Source organism: Magnolia sinica, chromosome 17, assembly GCF_029962835.1.
Source record: "Magnolia sinica isolate HGM2019 chromosome 17, MsV1, whole genome shotgun sequence".
Lineage (NCBI taxonomy): Eukaryota > Viridiplantae > Streptophyta > Magnoliopsida > Magnoliales > Magnoliaceae > Magnolia > Magnolia sinica.
In genome coordinates, this window is record NC_080589.1 from 49,565,612 (window position 1) to 49,590,775 (window position 25,164).

Below are 25,164 nucleotides of genomic sequence, written 5' to 3' on the forward strand. Positions count from 1 at the left end.
AAAGTACTCCATATTTTTTTCAAGAAATGAATGCCCTTTAATAAGAAACTTATTTACAACAGTTACAAATTGGCTAGTTAATGGCTCTATCAATAGGATCGAAGGAGTATTTGATGGGATTGAAAGGCTCTTCAATGGGATCAAAAGACCATTCAATAGGATCCCATTGAGTAGATCTTCAATTCCACCAAGACCCGTCGATAGCCTATCGATGGAATTGAGAATCACTCAAAAATTATTGTTTTGGGCATACAATTTTACGGTAGCATCGCACCTCTTATAGCCTTACTTATCATGTTCTAATTAGGCTTGTAAGGCTAAGGGATGATCAAACAAGGTTTACCTATTAAGTTATGATCACCTAGGGGTTTAGGGTTTTTTTGAATTAAGGGTTAGGGTGACCAAGACACCTTATATACCAGTTCTTTGCTCATTGATGCTCATGTTCACTTGTGTCTTCAGTTTTCAGCTTCTAATGACTTAATTGACTCCCTGATACAATAACTGATGTCATTGACAAATAATGTGTACAAATAAGTGGATTAACAATATGGGTGTACATTAAGTTGAGCTGGCCTCAGCTCGACTCGTCTCGGCCATAAGCTGACCTCAGCTCGAACTCAGCTCGACTTGATCCTCGAGCCTGACTGGCTAACTTAGCTCGGTTCAGTCAGTAACTCAGGCCAGTTTGAGCCGAGTTCGCCATTGCGGCATTTTCACAAAAACCTAAACTGCACCTTCAAAATCTCACTGTATTTGAGACAATAACAATGGATTTATAAGTATTTTATCAAACACCTTCTAAGCAACATAAAAATCAAGAAAAAAAGGGTGTTGGTTTCATATACATACCTTCCTTGCCACCGGCCACACTTCTTTGAGTCATTTCATCAAACACTTGGTGAGCAATATCAATAACAAAGTAACTGAATCACCAAACTAGTTCGATCTAAGTTTGATTCGAGCTGGGTTCGATCCGAGTTGAGTTGAGCTGGGGCCAGCTCGAACTCGTTTTCGAGCTAAAAAAATCAGCTCTACTCGGCTCGAACTCAGCTTTGAACTGAGTCGAAGCTGAGTCGAATCGAGCTATTTCGAGTTGAGTCAGGCGAACTAACTGAGCTAGCTCAGTTCGTGTACACCTCTAATTAACAATGCCCCCTTTATTAATTACATGATAAAAACCTAGCTTAGACAATGTCATTGTCCATACCAATGATGTACCAAAATAACTTAAAATATTAATGCCAAATATAAATGATTTACAACTCGTATACACTAAGACATGTAAACTTACATTTCTTCCCCATACTCGTTCCCCTTATCTTTATCAATCCCTGCATAGAACAACCAAATCCTGCAAAAATAAAAAAATAAAAAAATTCATTGTTTTGGTTGTACTTGATCTTTCTCCTCCTTTTGTTAGTATTTGACAAAGAGTTAATTCCAATACATATACCAATAAAAACATAATATGAAAAAACTATGTAAGTTGTACATGTTACCATAAGCACATACTAACAAAGGATTAAAGGTTCAATATAAACGTTAAATACATTTAGCATGCTTAGTATGGCCATTCAAAATTTATACCAATCAAATTATAAATGCCCAATGATAGTCTAGTAATAAAAATATGATATTAAAATCAACTAACTTTAGAGCTAAAATATCACAAAGAAATGAGGTTAAAAATCTTCAAATATACCTATTAAGTAAAAGATGAGGATAGAATCCTTAGATTTTGCTATAGTGCCCGCACAATTAAGGCTTAATCCTCTGATTTACCATTTAAGCCCATAAGGACCATCTAAGGTCACCTATTTAAGGTGTTATGGTCTTCCAATTCTATAGGGAGGGAATTGGTAGTGGAGGCTCTTAAGACATGCAAGTGGCTAAGGTCTTCAACACTAGAGGAGTCTTATATCAGATTCAAACTCCTCTATATCATCCTATGTTGTCGCCATAACTTTGCCTTTGAATCTTACTTTGTTAGGACAATCGGTGGCAATATGTCCATAAGTCTCACAGTAGTAACATTGGACTTGCTTAGCTTGTTTAACAAATTTTAATTTATGATTCTCAACCATTTTGTCCCTCTTGTCACAACTCTTTCATCTATTCAATTTAAGGAATTTCTTAAATTTTCTTTCAAATTTCTCATCCCGTCATTATCATGACTATCATTATCAAATTCAACAATCTTAAGGTTATATGAATGCTTTGAGATGTTTTAAGGACAACTAGTTTCGTTATTTTAGATGAGGTCTTAAAGTATAATTCATATGTTTATAGGGAACCTAAGAGTTCTTCTACATTCATCTAATCTATATTCTCACACTCGCCACAACCCATGATCAACGTCTAACTTAAACTCAGGCGAGTGAAGTAGGCCCTTAAAGCCTGGAACATGGATGTTTTCGGTAACGTTTTTGCAAAGGTCTAGCAGGCGGCTACCAGGTTAGAATCTATTAACTCTTAGTGGCAAAATGACCCAGGTGTGGACCTCTTCCAAGATTTGGAGCAAGCTAGGCATCAATTGGCGTAGGCGGAGCTCCTTGAAGAGGTCTTTTGGAAACAGAAATCTAGGATTTCGTGGCTTGAGGAAGGCGATATAAATACCAAATTCTTCCACTCGGCAGCCAAAGATAAAATTAGAAGAGCTTATATCAGCTCCATTGTTGACGATAACGGCTAAATAGTTTCAGACCAAGCAGCGATCAAAGAAGAAGCTATTAATTTCTTTCAAAAGTCCTTCAAGGCAGACCCTGCCCTCAACCGTTGCGACTTCTCAACTATCATTCTAGAATTAATCTCAGCCCAAGAAAATATTAGCCTTACAGCCCCTCCCTTAATTCAGGAAGTCCAACAAGCAATTTCATCTATGTTGAAAGATGGTGCGTTTAGCCCGGACGGGTTCTCAGCGGCTTTCTTTACTTTGTGTTGGCCCATTGTTGGGTCTGATCTGCACAAGGCTACAATCTTTTGGTTCCAATGGGGGGCCCCTTCCTAGAGCGTTCTCTTCCTCCCTAATCTGCTTGGTCCCTAAAGTTGCAGCAGCTTCTACGTTTGGTGATTTTAGACCAATATGCTTGTGTAATGTGATTTACAAAGTGGTCTCCAAGATTCTGGCAACTAGGCTTGACCTCCTTCTCTCTAAAATTATCTCTGGTGAGCAAGGGGCATTCATTCCCGGTTGGTCCATTGCTGAAAATGTGGCCCTGGCTCAAGAATTAGTTAGGGACCTTAATTAACAGGAAGGTTCGTGGAGGTAACTTAATATTGAAGCTTGACCTAGAGAAGGATTATGATCGAGTGGATTGGAATTTCTTGAAAGGGGTGTTGAAGTGCTTTGGTTTCAGTGCTACATGTATTGCTTTGTTCGAATCTTGTTGGGTCAACAATTGGTTTTCTGTTCTCATAAATGGTGAGTCTGCAGGCTATTTCAAATCTTCTAGAGGGCTAAGGCAAGGAGATCCGATATCTCCTGGGCTTTTGTTATTATGGCTAAAGTTCTTAGCCGCGGTGTTAAGGCGCTAATTCAGTCAGGTGCTTGCCAGCCTTTCAAACTCCGTAGGGGCTGTCCATCCCCCTCCCACCTCCTTTTCATGGACGATATGCTCCCGTTTCTTAACAGGAATTGCTTTTCCCTCCAGGCTATCAAGAACTTTCTTCAGCTCCTTCAAGACTCGTCTGGCCAGAAAATCAACAATAGGAAGAGTTCATTTTTGTGTTCTAACAAGCTCTCAACTAGCAGAATTAGAAGCATTGAGCGCTTTTTGGGCATATCCATGGCCATGTCTTCTAACCGCTACCTTGTTGTGCTAATCATCCGAGGTAGAGTAAAGTTGTCTGACTTCTAATTCCTACTCGACAAGGTTCTCAATCATATCAGTGGGTGGAAGTCTAGGAACCTATCTCAAGGTGGCCGGGCCACCCTTATCAGGCACGTCCTCAGCAACATTCCTATCCACATGCTGGCAGCTACGTAGGTCCCTCGGAATTTGATTTCGGCTCTTGAAATGAAATTCACTAATTTTTTCTAGGGTTGGGTTGAGGGTATTAAAAAGCTCCATTAGCTCAGCTGGAAACAAAATCTCAAAGCCCCTACAGGAAGGTGGGCTAGGCATCCATTTCCTAAACGAGGTGATGGAGGCATTCAGAATGAAGCTTGCCTGGGCCGTTAAGTATGGGTTCGGTGATTCTCCATGGGTCTCTTTAATGAAGGAGAAATATGGCAGTGACATTGCTTCGGGAACTACAGTTGGTGCGGAAGCTGCCCCCTCCACGCTGTGGAAGAAAATCAAGGCCTCCTTCCATATCCTCGACGAGAAGACCCAAAGGTTAGTGGGCCGCGGGAATGTTAGTCTGTGGGAGTCAAACTGGATTGGCCTAGGGGCTCTATCCAGGCTTTCCATCCAGCCTATTCTGAGCCTTATCCTACACTTGCAAGTGAGGGATTACATTAGTGCCTACGACCCTCGCCCTCCATCCTCTGTTTTTGCATTCCTCCCTCGGGAAGTGGTCAACGCTATTTTCTAGGGTGGTTTTTCTATCTCTGAAGATATGGACAGATGCTTCTGGCCTCTTGACCCATCTAGCAGCTTCACTGTGAAATCGGCCTGGGCTTTGTGCAAATCGGCCGGGCCTAAGTGGTTATGGTTGGGCAAAATTTGGCATAACAAATTGGCTCAAAAAATCTCTATTTTTGTCTGGTGATTACTCCACGGAACCATCCCTCTTGATGCTAGAATCCAGGGCAAAGGGATTCCTTTGGCCTCTAAGTATGTGTGCTGTGAGCTCGTCCCTGATCGCCGGCCGCAAGGGGAATCAATAGTTAACCTCTTCCTTCATAGCACATTTGTAGATCACATCTGGGCTCACTTTAGGAGAATATTTGGCATCCCTTCTCTTCGAGCTCTTTCGATTGAAGCAAAAATGAACCAATGGTGGCTCTCTAATTCTTCAAGTGGGTGCCTTTCTTCCCTTCACAACCTTGTCTCGAGCTTGGTGATGTGGGAGATTTGGATTGCTAGGAACAATGCCAGATTTGAGGGGAAAGGTATGTCTTCGTCAGCAACTATAGCTCGAGTAGTCTGGTGGCTGCAATAGATTGGGAAGATCCTGCATATTCCCTCTCCTTCAAATCAGTCGACGGTTCTGACTTTGCGTGGTCTGAGGATTCCTCACCACGGCCACCCTCATTCCTCGGTCTCCCTAGTCAGGTGCGCCTGTCCTCCCCCTAGATGGGTTAAGCTCAATACCAATGGGTCCTCTAGGAGAAATCCAGGCCCCTCAGGCGGTGGGGGGATCTGCAGATATGAGAACAGGTCTTTTATGTTTGCTTACGCAATGGGGTACGACATTGGCTCTAATAATCTGGCTTCAGAGTGGTTTGGGATGAGCAGGTCTACTATTTTTCGTAGGGCCTGACGAGAATAGATGTAGAGTTTGACTCTATGTTGGTAGTGGACATTCTCAACCACTCTTCCAACCCATCTTGGATTTGTAGAAAATGGAGTTCGAGGATCACGAGCATGAAGAATCAGGGGCAACTGATTTTCCGACATGTGCTTAGAGGGGGCAACGCTCAAGTAGATGGTTTAGCAAAGCTTGGGAGTGACTCCCAAGGCTCTTCCTTCTTTTCCCTCACCACTGCACTCCTGTCGTCTATCCGTGGTTTGGTCTTCTTAGATAAGGTGGGGTTGGGTTCCCTTAGAACCCCCTAGGCTTTCCTTGTCTATTTCAGTTTTTTTTCTGATGTTTTTGGCCTGTTTTATATGATAGGCGTGGCCCAGTTCCTTTTTGTCAGGGCCCGCCCGAATGGATGTACAACCCATTTCCACAATCAATACAATCTGGTGGATCTTTCCACCTATATATATATATATATATATATATATATATATTCTCACACTCTTCTATCAAGGTTATCTTGCAAGTGAACACATCAAGAAGGTATCTAAGTATTTTCCTATGCATAAGACAATCCTGAATCTTCTCTCCTAAACCCCACATGGAATTGCAAATATCATTAAGTTTAGAATAAAACTCTATAAAAAAATATTGGATCTAATCTCTAAAAAATGGTGGAGTTCAAGTTCATATTCTCATAGGAGGTTGGAATCCTCATTAGAGTGTTAAAGTTCATGAAGATGACTTAAGATTCATGGGTTTAGAGGTTTAGGATGTGAGATATCAATGTAGAATAACATAGCCTTCTATTACACCAAAACCCCCTTATTTTGCCTAAGAACTAAATGTCATTTTATAAGAAACTATTTACAACAGCTATAAAATGGCTAGTTAACGGCTTTGTCATTAGGATTGAAGTAGTCTTCCATCGGATCGAAAGGCCCTTTGGTATGATTGAGCAAGTTGTCAATCCCATTGAGAAACCCATCAAGTGGATCTTTGATTTCATTGAGACCCATCGATAGCCTGTTGATGGGGATCAAGAATTATTCAAAAATTGTTGTTTTAGGCATACAATTTCACAACAGCTTTGCACCACTTCTAGCCTTACTTATCATGTTCTAATTAAGCTTTTAAGGATAAGAGATAATCAAACAAGGTTTAAAAATTAAGTCATGATCATCTAAAGGTTTAGGGTTGTTTTAGGTCACCAGGGCACCTCATATACCTAATTTTTGTTCTTTGATGCTCATGTCCACTCATGTCTTTGGTCTTTAACTTCAAAGGGCTTAACCCACTCCCTAACACAATGACTCACGTGATTAACAAATAAGGTGTACAAGCTTCAGCTGCTGGAAGCGCGTTAGCCCTTTCCTGTCATGTCTTCCCTATCCTCATCCTTTGGGAATTATGGCAATCTCGCAATGAAGCTAGGAATGGTCAGAGCCCCATGTCAGCTTCTAACTCTATATCCAGAGTTCTCTGATGAAGCGAAACGGTGTTAGGGGACAGGCCTACACTCCACCCCTTTTGGGAGCCAATCAACGTCAGATTGCCTCTCCCGGCTTACCCAAATCAGCATTTCGAGACCAATATTATCAAATGGAGTAGGCTAGTGAGTGGTTGGGTAAAGATGAATGTCAATGGCTCAGCAAAGGGCAATCTAGGCTTATCGGGAGGGGGAGGGATCTATAGGGCTGACAACGGTTCCTTTATCTTCGCCTTTTCGTCAGGTTATGACATGGGGACTAACAACAGAGCTGAGCTGCGTGCTGTCTTCAACGGTCTCACTTTGTGCTTATAAAAGGGGCTTAACAAAATTGAGATCGAATCTAACTTGAAACTAGTTATCGATCTCCTCACAAGTAGGTCCCATTCCCACTGGATCTGGAATTATTGGATTTCTCGGATACCAAGTTGAGACAAGAGGGCTCCTCTTCACTCAGGCTCATTCCAAGGGTAGGGAATAGGCTGGCTGACTAGATGGCTGGTGAAGGAAGTAACAACCAGGCTGTCTCGGTTATCGACAGTATGGGTAACCTCCCTGAGGTGGTTTGGGGCCTTATCTTTTTGGATAAGGTGGGTTTGGGAACTGTCAGGCAAACCCGGGTGGGCAAGTAGTGCTCCCTTGGTTTTCCATTCTGTTTGCGTGTCCTGCTTTAGCGGTTGCCTTTGGCGCCTGGACGACTCTTTGTACAAAAGTAGCTTTATCGTAGGTGTTTCGTGATATGTGGGGTCTGTTCCTTTTTGTGGGGTCCCACCCAAAGAGTTGTAAATGTTTGTGATTAATGGAAAAAGATACACCAGTTTCCTTTTAAAAAAAATATATATTAATATCAGCCTTACACCGGTGAGTTGTAAATAGAGACGTTTCCTATCTAATCTCGTTGTTTTCTAGCACAAATAGATATTTTGAAATCCACAATTCTTTGGAAAGATTAACTGTATCCCATGGCTAAAATCCCTAATGTTACTGTACTGTGTGTTGAGGTGGTGGAGTACACCCATTCATGCATCATACTTCCAACCTGGAAACTCCTCTCCTCTCCTCTCTTCTATGTAACATGTGAAACCCAGTTAAGTAGGATCTTGGCAAGTGCCTTCCCTTAGGGCTATGTTGTCTATAACCATATGGAAGAGAACTGGTTCCTCGGTGAGAGGTTTCTTATACAAGTGAAGACTGGAGAGAAAATGGATCATCTGGTAGCCAATGCTGGATTGGGTGCATCCTGTTTGTTCGAAGAAGTGGAGGATATCGCCGGCTTCACAAAAATAATGGATGTGAACTTCTGGGGTTCAATCTACCTGACATACTACTCAATCCCTCACCTCCGAAAGAGTAAGGGAAGGATCATTGTAAATGCATCATTAGCAGGCCTGGCCGCTATCCCCAAAGCAAGCTTCTACAGTGTCAGCAAGGCAGCTTAGATAAAGTTCTATGAAACACTGAGGATTGAACTCGGTTCAGATGTCAAAATTACCATAGTACTCTTGGGTTCGTTGCATCAGAGATTACTAAAGGCAAACTCATGCTCAAGGAGGGCAAAATAAGAACAGATGAAGAACAAATCAAGGTCATTGGTCCAATCCCGATTGGAAGTGCAGAGAAGTGTGCAGCGGCCATAATGAGTGGGGCATGCAAAGGAGAAAGATACGTGACATGGCCCACCTGGTACAGGGCAATTTATCTGATCATATTTTTGGTCCCTGAGGTTTATGACTGGTTTATGCACTCATTTTATGTCGCCAAACAAGGCTCGCCTAGGGGAAATGCTCTAAGCAAGAGGATCTTGGACATGATTGGGGCCAATAAGTTCCATCCAGCTTCAATGCGATCAATGGACATAAAGACGAACTAAGGATTAATGTCCCATCATTCATATTATAATAATAGAGAATTTGTTATTTTCAAAAAATTCAAAAAAAAAGGTGTACAAATAAGTGCACTAACATGTGTTACATTGAAGGTTTGAGATGCACTATATGACCTTACAACATCGAAAAGTGTCCTGGCCTTATTCTGCTCTTGTGAGACTCAATGCAGAGGGCGAACAAGACAATCCAAACAAGTGCCTTGTGGTCAAACATTTAATTATGATACATGCAGTTCCATGTTTATCTTGTGGTGGGTGATGTATTGGCACAACCACCTTGCTACTAACTGTTGAGACTCAAATATATATTGCATATTGATCCGTTGATAAGTATTAATTTTATGTCCAATTAATTGTTTAATCAATCTAATTAGTTGTGTTTCCTACGTGTGAGGTAATTTCAGAACCAAAGAGGAATCTATACTTAAAATGGTGATATTTAAGCTTAAAGGAGTGTAAGGTAGAGAATTGATGTTTTAGAGGATGTACATGATGATATCAAGTTCCAAAGACCGGATGAAGTCAAGTATTGAGAGTGTGAAAAGTGAAGAATCAAAGTTAAGAGAAAAATTGAAGAATTTAGCATCCATCGATCCCATCGATAGGAGTTTGGTCTTATTGATAGAACTTCGATAGGACTCGATGAGATTGAACCACGTATCGGGAAGTTTTGGATTTTTTTAGACAATTGCAGGACAGTTTCTTCAATCTTATCGAACAACTCTGGATTTTAAAAGTTCATTGCTGGACAAATTCTATTTTTATACTCAATCCATCGAGTGCAACTTCGATGCCATCAATAGGTCTTCGATAGGTCTTGATCCTATTGAAGAACCTATTGAAGGAGGCAGTGACTATATAAGCTGCGTAAATTCTAAGGGGTGATAATGTGATATAGCAGCTTTGTAGAAACTAATACTTCACTATTGAAAATTCGATTTTTTTTAAAGCTGCGTAAATTCTCAAGTCGGTGTGAAAGTTTGGTTTCTAAAACTATAAAAAGGAGTCCCTAGGACGTCCCTAATCATCAACTTATGATTTTGAAGGGAGAAATCATAAAGATGAAGCATCTTCGGCACTGTTCTTCCATTCAATTTTTTGTTCTACCTTGATTTTCTACTTTCTTCTTTTGTTTTGTTTATAGGCATACTAGGCTAATCTCTTAGATAAGGCTAAGGGATAAACCGCACGAGAGATTAATGATATTTAATTCATTTTCTATGAAAGCTTTTGGGTTTTCATGTTGAATTGTGATTATGTGTTATTGAATTCCTAGATTGGAAAAGGAATCAATCTATAAAATTGATTAATCTATTGTTAACTCTGGGTACAATAGATGCTTTCAATTCCCTACAGTTGATTGCTTAGATCTTCATGAAAGATCAACCTATGTCAATTCTCTTATTGTTTGGATGATTGTTAATTGAATTTAATGTGTTATCTTCTGATTAGAAATGATTGGAATCTGATTCTAGTTGACTGACCAACTCGCGAGGATGAATTATTTTCAGATTCTATTGATTGGAGATTATTGAATCCTTTGTGCTTTTAATTATTATTTTAAAATGTATTTAATTTTTTTGGATTAAAAACTTAGACTAATCATATAGCTTTCGTTGTGTTCTCACCAATTTCCTTGTAGTACTTTGGCCTCAGACTCCCGAGTTTCTATATTATTACGTAGTCCTGCACTTAGGATTGCATAACACTCACTCATTATGAGGTTGTACTTTGTGGATGGTTTCATATCATATGTAATGTGACCATGTTACCCTTTTACTACATGTGTAGTGGGAGGTGTCGAGCTATGCAAAAGGGGCATAACTTGACGAACTCTGTGTTTGTGTACCTAAAATGTATTGTCTAGCACAAGGTGGAAAGAAAACTTTTAGATTGAGAATTTATTGGTCATGTAGTGAAAATATTGAAGTTAAATGCGATATTAGAATTCATCACTTCCTAGAAGGTTATTGGGAAGAACTTCATCAACTGGTCCCAAAAGCTTAAACACTTTCTCACCATAGAGCGAGTTCAATATGTGATTCATGAGCCGCCTCCTCCTAGCTTTGACCTTGAAGATGACTCTAAATCCCTATCTGTCTCTTCCAAATGTACTGATTAGAAAAGACACAATGACATGACCAAGGTTTACATCTGGACCTTCAAATTTGAAGTACTCCTTCATCAAATGCAAAACATTATAATTGTTAGGGAAATCTACCATTGCCTAAAGGGAATGTTTGATCTACAGGTCATAGCCCAAATCCAATCCCTTGAGAGAAAACTATACTCCATGAAACTTGAGGAGGGCGCTTTAATTAGCAAACATGTGCTCAAAATATTTGAGGTAGCTAATGAACTGAAAATGATTAAAGCTATCAAAGAAGAGGATACCATCATCAACATGATCCTCATGTTTTTAACACCTATGTATAATAGGTTCATAGACAACTATAACATAAATGAGCTCAAGTATGATAAGTAGAAAGCTCCACATGAAATTAATTCTCTATGAGACCAATATCATGAAACATCAAAAGAAGCGTGTGGCCATGTTGAGTGAGGAATCCTTTAAAGGTAACCCCATTATCAAGAAGCGCAAATGCAATCGTACTAAGGGTAGTAACGCTAAGGGAAAAGGTGCCCTTATTGGCCAAAAGGGTAAGGAAAAGAGAAAATGTAAAATAGAAAAAGGCTGTTGACATTGTGAAAAGCAATGAGCAACTTAAGTTGGATAGATACAAGCATAGTGTAGAGTAGTTATAGAAGAATAATTTAGGGGCGTGGGCCCAATTTGATACTTTGATTCATAGATATGGTTTATTTGCTTAAGTATTAGTTTATTAGTCATTGGCATGATTTTTATTCCTCCTAGTTAAACTTCCCTATAAACCGCTTATACCCTATATGTGATTCATGATAAAGATGTGTTTTAATTGATTAACATGACTTTGTGAGGAATCTTGCACTAGGAATTGATAATAGGATATCATTTATAGACCTTAGAAAGATATTGCACATGTAACACATATACTCCATAAGAAGCATCCAAATGTACTCTTGTATTAGTACCTCGGTGGGATGTATGGTAAAATATACTTATGTGCATGTATTATAAATTATTGAAATATGTTTTTTTCAACTCTATACATAAGTTATTTAAATAGGTACTGAAATATGTTTCTTTCAACACTCATCCTCAAGCTAGAGCGCATATAAATCAAATATGCTCAACTTTCTACTAATAAATTATCCTTGTGAATGTGTTTGTGGCTTAATGAATATGTTAGCTAATTGGGCCTTAGGTGAAATGTATTTGGTGAAAAATTCTTTGGATGTTGTCTTTATGTTGCCTAATTGGGCCTTGGAATATATAGGGTGAGAAATTCTTTGGATGCTACCTTTTCTCTAATGAAGTGACAATCCACCTCTGCATGCTTTATCCATTTATGAAAAATATATTATTGGCTATTCGAAGCCACCTAATTATTATAATATAAAATTATTTTTCTCTACCTAAGAGTTGAAGTTCCTGTAAAAGTGATTATATCTATGACAACTCAAACATTGCAAATCTATAGCCTTGTATTTTACTTTTGCACTTAGCGATAGCTATTCATTTCTTTCTTTTTTAGGTAACCAAGTTCCCACCAACAAAGATATAATATCTAGTTGTGCATTTCTTATTTGTGACATATTTGACCTAATTAATATCTACGTAGGATTCGATTTTGAAATGCACATGAGATTCGTAGAGAAGACCTTGTCCTAGAGCATTCTTCATATACCGAATGATTCAAATGATGCCAACATAATTTTGAACCATCAGTTAGTGCATGAACCTAATCACCATTCCAATTAGAAACGAGATATCTAGCTGAGTAATCATCAAATAAATAAGACTTCCAATCAACCTTTTATGTCTCTCTAGGTCTTCAAATGGTTCACTTGACAACATTTCAACGTTGACCTCCCCATAGCCATTTGAAAAGGTACTCGCTCGTGTACCTTACATCCCATTTCACAGTTTGTTTCTTATTGTTGTCTTACTCCACCATCTTATGTATATGTTATGGCTCTGTCACATGATATATTCCTAGCTAATTCACATCATGATGTACTAGCTCATCTTGGATGGAGGAGAGCCATGGAAGAAATGTCCTCCTTACATCAAATTGACTAGCTTGGACATTGGTCCCTTTACCACCTAGAAAGAAAATGGTTGGGTTTCAATGAGTCTACATAATCAAATGCTAACCTGATATATCTATTGAGCAACTAAAAGCAAGGCTCATTGCCAATGGTTACACTCAACCTGTGGGACTAAATTATGAAAATACCTTTCCCGTATAGTTAAAGCAACTATGTAGGATTTTTAATCTCTATTGTTGAAAATAGGTCCTAGCCCTTGTATTAGTTGGATGTCAAAAACGCATTCCTACGTGGTGACCTCACTGAGGAAGTATATATGGAGCAACCCACTGAGTTTGTTGCTTAAGTAGAGAAAGGAAAAGTCAACAAAGTTAGAAAGGCCATTTATGGGCTGAAGAAATCTCCAAAGGCGTAGTTCAAGAAATTTAGCTGAGTTCTAATGGAATTTGGCTATTATAGATGTCACATGAATCATTCTATGTTCATGAAGAAGATTACCAAAGAAGTAAAAGCATTAGTTATCTTTTCCTTTCTTTATTTATTTATTTAAAATCAGAAGGAAACATTACAATATTTCGGGTAGCTCCCAGATCATATGAAAAAACTTCAGGGTTGCCTATCATATCCCTATACAACAAAATGAACACACCACTCGACCCGGACCTATTTATATGACAACCTCTCTAATAGCGCCCAAACTAACCTTGTCTAGCATGAGCATTCCTCTAATAAAGCGAGGTAGACCTGTTACATCACTGATTTGAACATTCCTCTGGGACGACCACCCTTCCCTAGCCAGCCTATCTCTCGGCCCGTTACCTTCCCTAGGAATCAAGGAGATGGAGAAGTTGCACCTTCTACTGATCCCCTCAATCCTAGCCAACCAATATTTACACTTCCACGCAGGGCTAGAAGAACCCCTAAATGCATCCACCACAAATTTAGAATCAGATTCTAATATCACCCGCGTGAATCCACGAGAGGCACATAGCATCATCCCGCCATGAATTGCCCGAAGTTCAGCCCTATTATTTGTACCGATGCCGTAACCCGAGGAGAAAGCAAATAACATGTTGCCGGCTGAATTTCTGCAGATCCCGCCTCCTCCTGAAGGCCCGGGGTTACCCGAGGCTGCATCGTCTACGTTTACTTTCACCCAACCCAGCCCTGGTCTAACCCAAAGCGTTAGTTATCTATGTAGATGATATAATCATCATCGGAATGATGAAGATGACATAAGTACTAAAGTTAAACAATACATCAAAGAGCAATTCCAGAACAAGGGTCTTAGGTCCGTGAAGTATTTCCTATGGATTGAAGTGGCTTGCTCGTTTATAAGGATAAACCCATCACAGAGAAAATATGTACTGAATTTATTAAAGAAACTGGATTGTTAGGGTACAAACCATGAGATACTCTAGTGGACCCAAACAACAATTTTGACGATCAAGGTGAACCATTTGAAGACCTAGAGAGATATAGAAGGTTGGTTGGAAGAGTTATTTGTTTGATGGTTACTCAACCAAATATCTCATTTCCAATTGGAATGGTGAGTAGGTTCAAGCGTTAACTAAAGGTTCAATATTGAGAAGCCATCATCTATATTCATTGGTATTTAAAGAATACTTTAAGACAATGTCTTCTCTATAAATTTCATAGGCATCTCAAAATCAAATCCTATATAGATGTTAAATGGGAAAACTTTATCATAGATAAGAAGCCCATATCTGAATATTGTACCTTTGTTGGGGGAACTTTGTTACCTTGAAAAGAAAGAAATAGATAGTTATCATTGGGTTAAGTGCAAAAGTATAGTACATGGCAATGGGTCATGTTGTGTATGAGTTGTGGTTATGATCACTTCTATGGGAAATTCAACTCTTTAATGAAGAACCAATGATTCTATAATGTGATAATCAAGTGGCTTTACACAACCTATAATCTAATTTTTCATGTATGTGACTAAGCATATATAGGTGAACTAGCTCTTCATTAGAGAAAAGATAACATCTAAAGAAGCTCACACCCAATACATTCGATCTAAGGCCCAATTAGTTGACATATTCACAAAGCTGATGTCACGTTCACAAGGATCATTTGTTAGTAGAAAGTTGTGCATGTTTAATTTATATGCTCTAATTTGAGGGAGAGTGTTGAAAGAAACATATTTTAGCACATAACTGAATATCTTTTGTGCATAGTTGAATAAGATATTGGGCCCAACCCGCATTGAAAGGCCCAGAAGGCCCTTGCATGATTTGTGTATGGTCTAAAGCATTATAAAAGAAGGGAGAGGCTTAGTGTTCTTACTTCTCTCTTTGATTATCTTCATTCCTCTTCTCTCTCTACTCCATCTCCATAAATAACTACCTCATGTTACTTTAATGATATGAACAACATTCATTATTTGGTATTAGAGTTGAGCCATGCTTAGTATGACATCTAAATAATGCTTCATCATCCTTTTCTCTTATCATTATGTCCATACTCTAAAATGTTTGAATAAATCTTCGATGTCTAAGATGCTCTTAATACATGGTAGAGAACTAGACCATAGGAAATGACTAATTTTTTAAGAGGACCTTGAAGAACTAATCTAGCCTTCACTAGAACCAAGGACACCATCATCATAATAGGTGACGTGTTTGAAGTTTTTCCTACCCTCGTGATTTGATTTATGTTCCATGGTATGAATCCATATTTTGGTGTGCATCACATTCCATTTAAGGACTCTTGCATTTCCAAAGAATGTAGATGTTGCACGACCCTTTTCTACAAGTGGTGAAGGAGTCTTGGGTATTAGATGTGGAAGGTCTACCTATGTTTATACTATGTAGCAACCTCATTAACACCAAGAAAGCTCTCAAGTATTGGAATAAGGGGGTGTTTGGCAATATTTTCTTAAACTCAGGATAGCCAAAGAAGAGGACAATTGGGTTGAAGAGTTCATCTGTTTAGACCCTAATCTGAATCTATTAAGCACCCTTAATGCTACTAAAGATTCGTTGGCCCAGTTAGAGATCATGGAAGAAGCCTTCTACAAACAGAAAGCTTGTAATAGGTGGTTAGAGGAAGGGGACCACGACATGAAATTCTTCCATAATATATTGAACAAACGGGTCAGAAAGGTGGCAGTTCAAAAATTGTATTGGACAATGGAGTTAAAATTTGTAATATGGCCATGATAAAAGAGAGTGGTGTCTTTCTTTGCCTCACTCTTTGAAGTTGAAGCCACAAAGTTGGTTGGTGATTTCCTCATGTGTTTCGACGGAAGACGATGCTACTCTTCTTATTGAACCCTCCCTAAAAGAGGTCAAGTAGGCGATGGATTCTCTACAAATGGATGGTGCACCAGGTTCGAATGGTTTCTTAGGAGCATTTTTTAGGGGTTGTTGGGATATCATTGCTTAAGACATTCTCAATGCAGTTAGATTTCACTTTCGAGGTGGCAAAATTCAATAAGCCTTCACATCTTCCTTATCTGCCTTATCCTGAAAACTTCCTCACCAGCTAATTTTTCTTGTTTTCTCCCTATTAGTTTTTGCAATTGTGTTTATAAGGTATTTTCTACGGTGATTATAGCCCGGTTAAACTTTTTGTTGCTACGATGATTTTAGAGGAGCAGTCTGCTTTTGTTCAAGGTTGGTTGATTGTGGAGTCCATCACTCTAGACCAAGAGTTGTTCAGGGACATCGATAAAAAAATTTGAGGGAGAAACCTGTTCATGAAGTTGGACCTGTAGAAAGCCTATGATAGAGTGGATTGGGGCTTCCTAAAGGCTGTGTTTATTCGGTTTGAGTTCATCCAGGAGTGGGTGAGTGTAGTTGAAAAATGTTAGGCAAATAGTAGGGTTTCAATTTTAGTTAATGGTGAAGCATGTAGATTTTTCAAATCAGCCACAGATTTTGTTAAAGGGATTCAATCTCTCCCAGTTTCTTCATCATTGCGGCTAAAGCCTTTAGCCGAGGTTTTAAGAGGTTGGTCAAGAGGGGATTTTATTAACAATTTAAGGTGAGAAGAGGTTGTCCAACTATCCTCCATTTGTTTTTTGCTGATGAAATGATTATTTTCACAAATGGCACTTGCAAGTCTCTTAAAGTAGTTAATGAATTCCTCCCCAGGTTTCAAGATGTATTTGGGTAGAAAGTAAATAGGACTAAGAGCAGCCTCTTTGCTTCGTCTAAGATGGCATCAAGTCGGGTTAGAGCAACTAAAAGACTAGTTATGATCTCGAAGGTAGGAACCAACTTCACTTACCTATGAGCCCCAATTTTTTAAAGTAAAGCCTAAAGTGCATTCTTTCAACCATTGATCAATAGAGTTTCGAAAAGAGTAAAGGTCTTAGAAAGGCAAATGTTTGTCGCAGGCCGGGAAGGTGACCCTCATCAACCACATTCTTATTAGTATCCCAGTCCATTTTCTAGTAGCAATGAATGCTCTAAAAAAGTTCAAGTCACTTTAGAAAGGATTTTGTAGATTTTTTCTAGGGATGAGGGGATGGAAAGAAGATGTTCCATTGGACCAGCTGGAATCAGATTTCGTTGCCGAAAGAGGTGGGGGGTTGGGTGTTAAGAAGTTCTCTAAGGTGATGAAGATCCTTCACATGAAGATGGCATGGTTAGTTTTTTTTTTTTTCAAAAGGTGGGCTTTGGCCACAGTAATTCATTCAACAAAAACATGTACAACCTTTCGGGTGGGCCCTTACATAAAGGACTGGGACCACCTATTGTAAAAAATGAAAAGACTGGGATGCTTATCAATAGACACCACTTTTTAAACTTTACAAATTCGCGTGGGTCTCTCTAACCACCCTTAACCCGACCTTGTCTAAAAATAAAAGGCCACGAATGCAGGGAGGGAGATCCCGAAGATGAGAGATCACAAGTGAAGCTTGGGCCTCGCTAGCCTCCCTAGCCATTCCATCAGCCAGGGCATTCCCTTCCCTAGGGATAACTGAGAAGGCAAATGCCGCATTCCTTTCCAAGTTCTTGATCCTAGATACCTAGGGCCTCCATTTCCAAAGGGGGGTCGAATTCCCAGATAGCAGGCCTGCCGTGACCTTGGAATCTATTTCAACAACAATTTTTGAAAAGCCTTTTTCCAGACAGAGTACAACACCATCATAAATAGCCCGAAGCTCCGCTTTATTGTTCGAACCAACCCCATAGGCAGTCGAGAAAGAAAACACAAAACTGCCATCATCCCTTCTGCAAATCCCGCCGCCTCCAGATAAGCCTGGGTTATCACGCGCCGAACTATCCACATTTAGTTTCACCCAACCAGTAGCCGGCTTAGCCCAGCAAATCATCTGCGTAATAGGAGCCAACGTGGGGTGAGACCAAGTAACAAAACTAGCCACGTCCAAACACTGGAGGCAGTCCCGATGGTCCTCTAAGATGCGCGTAACCCACCATTTAATCCTAACAATGGATTGGATAGCAGACATAGGGCGATTCTCCTTCCTTGCACCGTTTCTTGTACACCAAAGCTCCCAGAGGATGAGAATTGGGATGACCCTCCTAATAGGGGCTGCCGCCGCACCCTGGGCCGCTGCATTTTTCCACTGCGCCAGCCTGTCTTCCACCGAAAGATGATGGAGGAGGGAAACCCCACAAAGCGCACCGAAATGGGACCAGATCTGAGATGCAATTTGCCCAAGGAGGAACAGATGCTGGATGGATTCCTGATTCAGCTTAGAAATGTTTGCATCGGCACAGCAGGAGCAAATAAACAATAGATAAATACCTTTTTTCTGCACTCTATCATCAACGGGAATCGCCCCCTGCAACACCCTCCGAAGAAACAGGGACATTTTACTGTACCCAATCTAATTGAACCACCATCTACCCGAAGCCGGGTCTCTTAAGAGCTCCCATGTTGATTTCATCGAAAACGAGCCAGTGGGATCATGGGCCAGAACACCTCGGGCCTGTCATCAGAAGTAGCAAAACCTCCCTGGAATATGAAGTTAAGTGAGTCCTGGGGCAAGTATAAAGGAACAGCAGAGGGGGGCATGGGACCAGAAGGCCTAATGAAATCATTGACCTAGAGGGACTGAAGCGAACTCGGAACTGACAGTAAACTGCTGGAGAGGTCAAAGTCCCATCCAGTTTTTAGTCCATAAGTTCAGTGTACCCGATCCCACCTGCCACTGGACGTTACTGGCGATAGTCGGAAGGACGTTTCTGATCTCTTTCCAATAAAGAGATGCGTGATTGGATGTTCGGACCACAAGCGCATCCTCCAGATCACCCCGATACATGGTACGCATGTGGGCCACCCAAGGGCCCTCCTTATCCTCATACTTCACATTCCAAGCCATCTTCATACGAAGAGCAGACAACATATCTTTCAACTTTCTGACCCCAAGGCCACCCTCCTCAATTGGCCTAGCAATTTTGCTCCATGCAATCCGATGGCATTTTGTTTTTCCATCGGCCCATCCTCAAAAGAATTGAGCAAAATTGCACTCCATATTGGTGATCACCTAAGCTGGCATGTTCATGGCTGCGATGGTATGAAGGGGGAATACTTCCCAACACATGCCTGATGAGGGTTAACCTCCCAGCTTGGGACAAAAACCTAGCATTCCACCCACTAATCCTGCTAGTAATTTTGTTTATGAGCGACTGAGACATAGTCGAAGTAATTTTTCCTTTGTGGAGAAGAACTCCGAGGTACAGGACCCCTGATCTGGCTTTAGAGAATCCCAGAATGCGCTTTGTACTCCTGATCCTAGAAGCTAATAAATCCTTGGAGGGAACAAAGCAGCTCTTGGTGTTGTTAATCCTATGGCCAGAGACATTTTGGAAGGAGCTTAAGAATTCCTTTACAGTATTGAGCGATTCTCAACTGCCATTGACAAACAACAATGTATCATCTACGAACAACAGGTGAGAGATGAGGGGACAACCTCTTGGAAGGCTAAACGGCTTACACCAACCTCTAACTACCACCAGTCTGAAGGATCTGGAGAAGGCTTCCGCTGCAAGGATGAATAGCCCAGGGGAGAGAGGGTCCCCCTGGCATGAACCTCTAAAGGATTTGAAGAAACCTGCTGCCTCCCCATTAATAAGGACCAAGAACCAACTATTTTCCCAACAGGTTTCCATAAGAGCAACCCATCTGTCCCTAAACCCAAATTTAAGCAAGACCTGCTTAAGGAAGTTCCAATCGATCCTGTCATAAGCTTTTTTCAAGTCGAGTTTCAGAATGATATTCTCGCCCTTAGTTTTCTTGTCGAGATTTTACATTGCCTCCAGGGCCATCGCAATGTTTTCTGTGATAGCTCTTCCTTTAACGAAAGCCCCCTGCTCCAATGAGATCAATTTAGGGAGGACCTTGCTCAACCGTGAAGCAAGGATCTTGGAGAATATTTTGTAGATCACATTGCACAAGCTAATTGGGCGGTAATCAACAAATTTTGAGGCTTCCGAGGACTTTGGAATGAGATATATCAGAGATGCAATAAAGGCTCTAGAGATCGCTTCTCTCGAGAACATGGAGCACGTGGCTTTGTGAATGTCTTCTCCCACCATCGGCCAGCACTCAATGAAGAAGGAAGAAGAAAACCCATCAGGGCCAGGGGCGCCGTCTTTAGGGATGTCAAAGGCTACAGACTGTACTTCTTGAAAGGAAGGATTGACAAGTAATGCATTATTATCTTCCAAAGAGAGGATCCGAGGAATGGCAGCAAGAAATATGCTAGGATCCGCAGTAGGCTCTGCCTGAAACAACCTTTCAAAATGCTGAACTGCAGCAGCCTTGATCTAGGCCTGGCCAGTGAAGGAAGTTCCACTATCATCCTTAATCGAGCTAATCATACTTCTCCTAACACGCTTACGAGCTGAAGTATGGAAGTGCTTTGTATTTCTATCCCCTTCCTCCAACCAAGAGTTTCTCGCTTTTTGTTTCTAGAAGATTTCCTCCATCAAATTGAGGTGGGCCAGCTTTCTCTTGGTAGCTAGACTATCTTGGAAAGAATCCTCAATTCCAGAATTCTGCAGAAGACTCTCCAACCGATCTAGATTAGCCTCAGCTACCTTGATCTGGCGAAAGATGTTTAATGGTTAGTTAAATTTAATGATAGTCATTCCTTATGGGGTTCCTTCATGAGAGTGAAGCATCCGTCGGATTGCTCCATTTTAGTTGGAGAAGCTTGTGGTAGGGCCAAGTCACCGTACTGGAAGCATATCTGCCAGGTTCTTCCCCTCATCACAAACAAAGTTTGGTAACTAATTGGCAAGGGAGAGTGTAGTTTCTGGTTTGATGATTGGTCAGGTCTTGGCCCCTTGAGTGGATGGTGCGTGGGCTAGTTTCCCTCTCACCTTAGAAATCTCCAAGTTGAAGAAGTATTAGGTCTAGAGGGCCTCTTCTCCACTGGCTCAAAGATGAAGGGTTCTACACGGTCCAAGATGATAATTTTTACTTGTGGCGATTGGAATCCTTAGGTAAATTCTCTGTTAAGTCGACTTAGAAGCTGTGTAGATCAATGTGAGTGTATAGATCCTAGGCCAAGTGGGTGTGGCTTTCGAAGATGCCGCTAAAGATTTCGGTCTTCGTCTGGAAATTGCTTCGGGGTGTTTTTCTAGTCGATAACAAAGTGCAAGCAAAGGGAGTTCAACTAGCGTCAAAATGTTTTTGTTGCAATTCTGATCTCAGGAACAAAGGTGGGCTTTCGGATCATCTATTTGCTGCGGGAGAGTTGGTGGCTAAGGTATCAAAATTCTTTTCTTCCATTTTTTATATCCCTTTCTTGGAGGGACAGTTGGCAGTGTGCCAAGCAACCCAATGGTGGTTTATGGCTTCAATTACGGATGATTATCAAAAGTAGCAGCTCATAGGAATCTATGACCAATGCCACTTACGCATTTTGTATCTTCATAACATAATAATGATCAAGAAGTCCTCTAATAGGATACCTTGCACAAATAGGAGATACATAGTCGAATTGAACCAGTATTACATAGGGCTATAACATCATTTCTAATTAGGCTTGGTTGATCGTGAATATGCTTTCGTTGTCTTTGATTATTATAGACTAATCTGTCATGTATTCTCTTCATTTGGTGTAAGTGTTGATCTCGTACTATAGGAAGCTCAATTCCATAGTGATTTTCATTGAAATTCACATCTCATTCTTGCTTATAACCATCTACTAGGTCATAACTTTCGACACAGCTTTTCCTTGGATGACTATATAAGAAAATGAACTTTAATAATCTTCTCATTGAGCTTCTCATAAGTTCATTGATACACTTCATGTAACTATGCAGCCAAATACATGTAGATATGTTGAATATGGCTTCTCCTCATAAATACTTTAGTATGTAACTATGCAGCCAAATACATGTAGATATGTTGAATATGGCTTCTCCTCATAAATACTTTAGTATAGGGCCTTCATACCTTGTGTAGCAACAAACAATTTATCAAATGCATTTTTGTACACATGGCTACAAGACAATCAAACCTTGAAATAGGTTTGCCATTCATAATAGCCTAGGACTTATGGACTTTTCTTCTTTGGAACACCATTTTACTAAAGTTTTCCTAGGCTGTGTAATTGTAATGTAGGGAAGAGCATGAAAATGTGAAGAGGAAGATCACCATCTTCCTCGAGTGATCAAAACCTTAAATCCACAAGGGGAAAAAGGGAAATTTAGAATTCTATAAATTAATAATTATGTAATGTGTTTTTTCCTCAATTGCACCACTAATAAAGGAAAAATAAACCCTATTTTGTAATTATCAAAAATAACAAAATTCCAACCCTAATGAAAGTCCTAATTCTAGTAAAACTCTTTTAAAGATTAATTTCTAAAAATAAAAATTTCAAATAATTTTTTTGCTGGAGGAGTCCTACTAGCATGATTACAAGTAATTTCTAAAAAAGATGAAAATATAAAACTCTAAAAATAAGAAAATTTGAGAAAATTTGAAATTACTAAAAATAGTAAGTTCTCCCTAAAATCCAGTTTTTGTACTGGAAGCGTACATTTTCTCATGAAATGAACAAAAGCAACCCACTTTTGTGTGTCAATTGACCCGAATGGCCTATGACAGTAAAGATTGATAGGTCTTGCGTCCCATAACACCACCTGAATCAAAACTTATAGCTGATTTATGGTTCATAGTTCAAACAACATTTTTTCCCTATCCAGATTAAATTTCTTTGATCCAAACATGCTTAGGGCCCAATTATGTCATGCCCTGCGGATAATTAGTTCATGTATGATGGACTACTTCTGATCCTATTTGGCCTTCTCTTGATCCAACAATGCCCGAAATGTATCTATGCCACATCCTACGTCAAATTGCCTTTTTATTCCACGTGATTTTTTGAAGGTATTGAATAATGAGAAACATTAAGTGTACCATTATTAGTTCATAAAAAATGTTATCTTTTGATTGAAGTAATTACCCGAATTCTTTAAAATATTACAATTATGTGATTCCTTAGCATTTAAAATTAACCTAACTATGAAATGAATACTCAACAGTAAAGTACACCTAATATAAAAACTTGTTTTGCACATGCCAATCATCTTTTAACTGAGTAAGGATTGACACATGCAAAACATGTTTTCATCAACTTTTTCTTCATTGAATTTTGTGACTTGTTGATTGTCTTTGAACCGACTATCCTTCTTCATGTGCTCAAATATTTTACAATCAAAACATTGAGGTTTGCCTCGATTCCAACACTTAATTTCAACATGGTCAATCTTTTGCAAAAATTACAGGTAATATTAGAAGATTTAAGTTTATTTTTTTCATTTCAATTTTGTCCATTTGCTTCCACCGACTTTCTGCTTTTCTTGTGATTTCCTTGGTTCTTTTTAGGACTAGCCCGTGTCTTCTCTAAAAGACTTTACGAGCGAATTGAAAGCTTTGTTTAAAATGAACTAACAACTAATATTTCTTCATGTTATAATAATCTCTGCTCATAAGATTATAAAGAACCCATTAACTCAACCAAAGATAATTTTAAAAGGTTCTTAGATTCTTCTATTAAATGGTCTTTATATTCTTTTATGGTAGCAACCAGAACATTATATTTTACAAGAACACAAATTAAGAGCTTTATAATCACTTTTTTCATAAGGAATCTATCCCGATAGATTCTAATCTAATTTATCACTTTCATAACTAAAGAAAGATAATCCTTCATCTTTTCTGAGTCCATCTTTAGATTTTTGTACTCCCTCCATATAATCTGTAACTTGATGGCAATTACTTTAGACATACTATTGAATTCATTTTGCAAAGTGTCCACAGTGCACTTTGCGATCTGAGATGGAATGATTCTAGAAAAGATAGAATCAGAGATGCCTTGTTGGATGAAGAAGAGGATCTTCACATTTTAATTATTATTCTCTTTTAATTAATCTTGTTGTGTAGGTGAGAGATATGTGAGATCAGTTAGAATTTTTATTTTTATTTTTTTAAATAAAGGTGGGAACGCACCACCTGGAATTCATTGCAAAAAAAGAAGCTATACAAAGAGAGGGGAGGACCCCAAACAGGCATCACCGCTAAAGAACCACATTCAGGCAGCAACTAGAGGTAAAAAGCTGGCCCGCCTATCATATCTAAACAAAAGACTACCCCCGAAAAAACCAAAAGGAAAAACAAAAAAAAAATTATCTCTTGGGCGTGCCAAGTCCCATTCTATCTAGGCACATGAGGCCCTTCACTTCTCTTGGGACGGAGCGAACGTTGGGGAATAACGTGTAAGATTGAGATGCACTTCCACGCTTGGCCAACCTGTCAGCCAGCTCGTTACCCTCTCACAAAATGTGCTGGAATACCAACTCCCCAGCCGCCATCAGCCCATGAATCCTTCCAATCCAGTATTTCCACTTCCAGCAAGGGAGGATTTTGTTGGAAAGAAAATTAATGACCAGCAGGGAATCAGATTCAATGATCACTTTATGAAAGCCCCTCTCGAGACAGTGGTGAAGGCCATTGAAGGTAGCCCTAATTTCGGCCCGGGTGTTGGAAGCCATCCCGTACCCAGCACAGAAACCGAAGAGGAACTCACCCATCGTGTCTCTGCAAATACCACCTCCTCTCACAAAACCTGGATTACCCCTGGCCGACCCATCCACATTCAATTTCACCCAATTCGGAGGAGGCCTGCTCCACTTGACGACCTGGAAGTGCAAAGCAGGGGCGTGCGGCCGGCCCGACCACAAACCCAGCTGATCCAGGGCCTTACTGC

General features: G+C 39.9%; 1 pseudogene; it reads left to right on the forward strand.

The window, feature by feature from the left end:
- Positions 1-8,028: 8,028 nt before the first annotated feature.
- LOC131231623 (11-beta-hydroxysteroid dehydrogenase A-like) lies at positions 8,029-8,817 on the forward strand (annotated as a pseudogene).
- Positions 8,818-25,164: the final 16,347 nt, after the last annotated feature.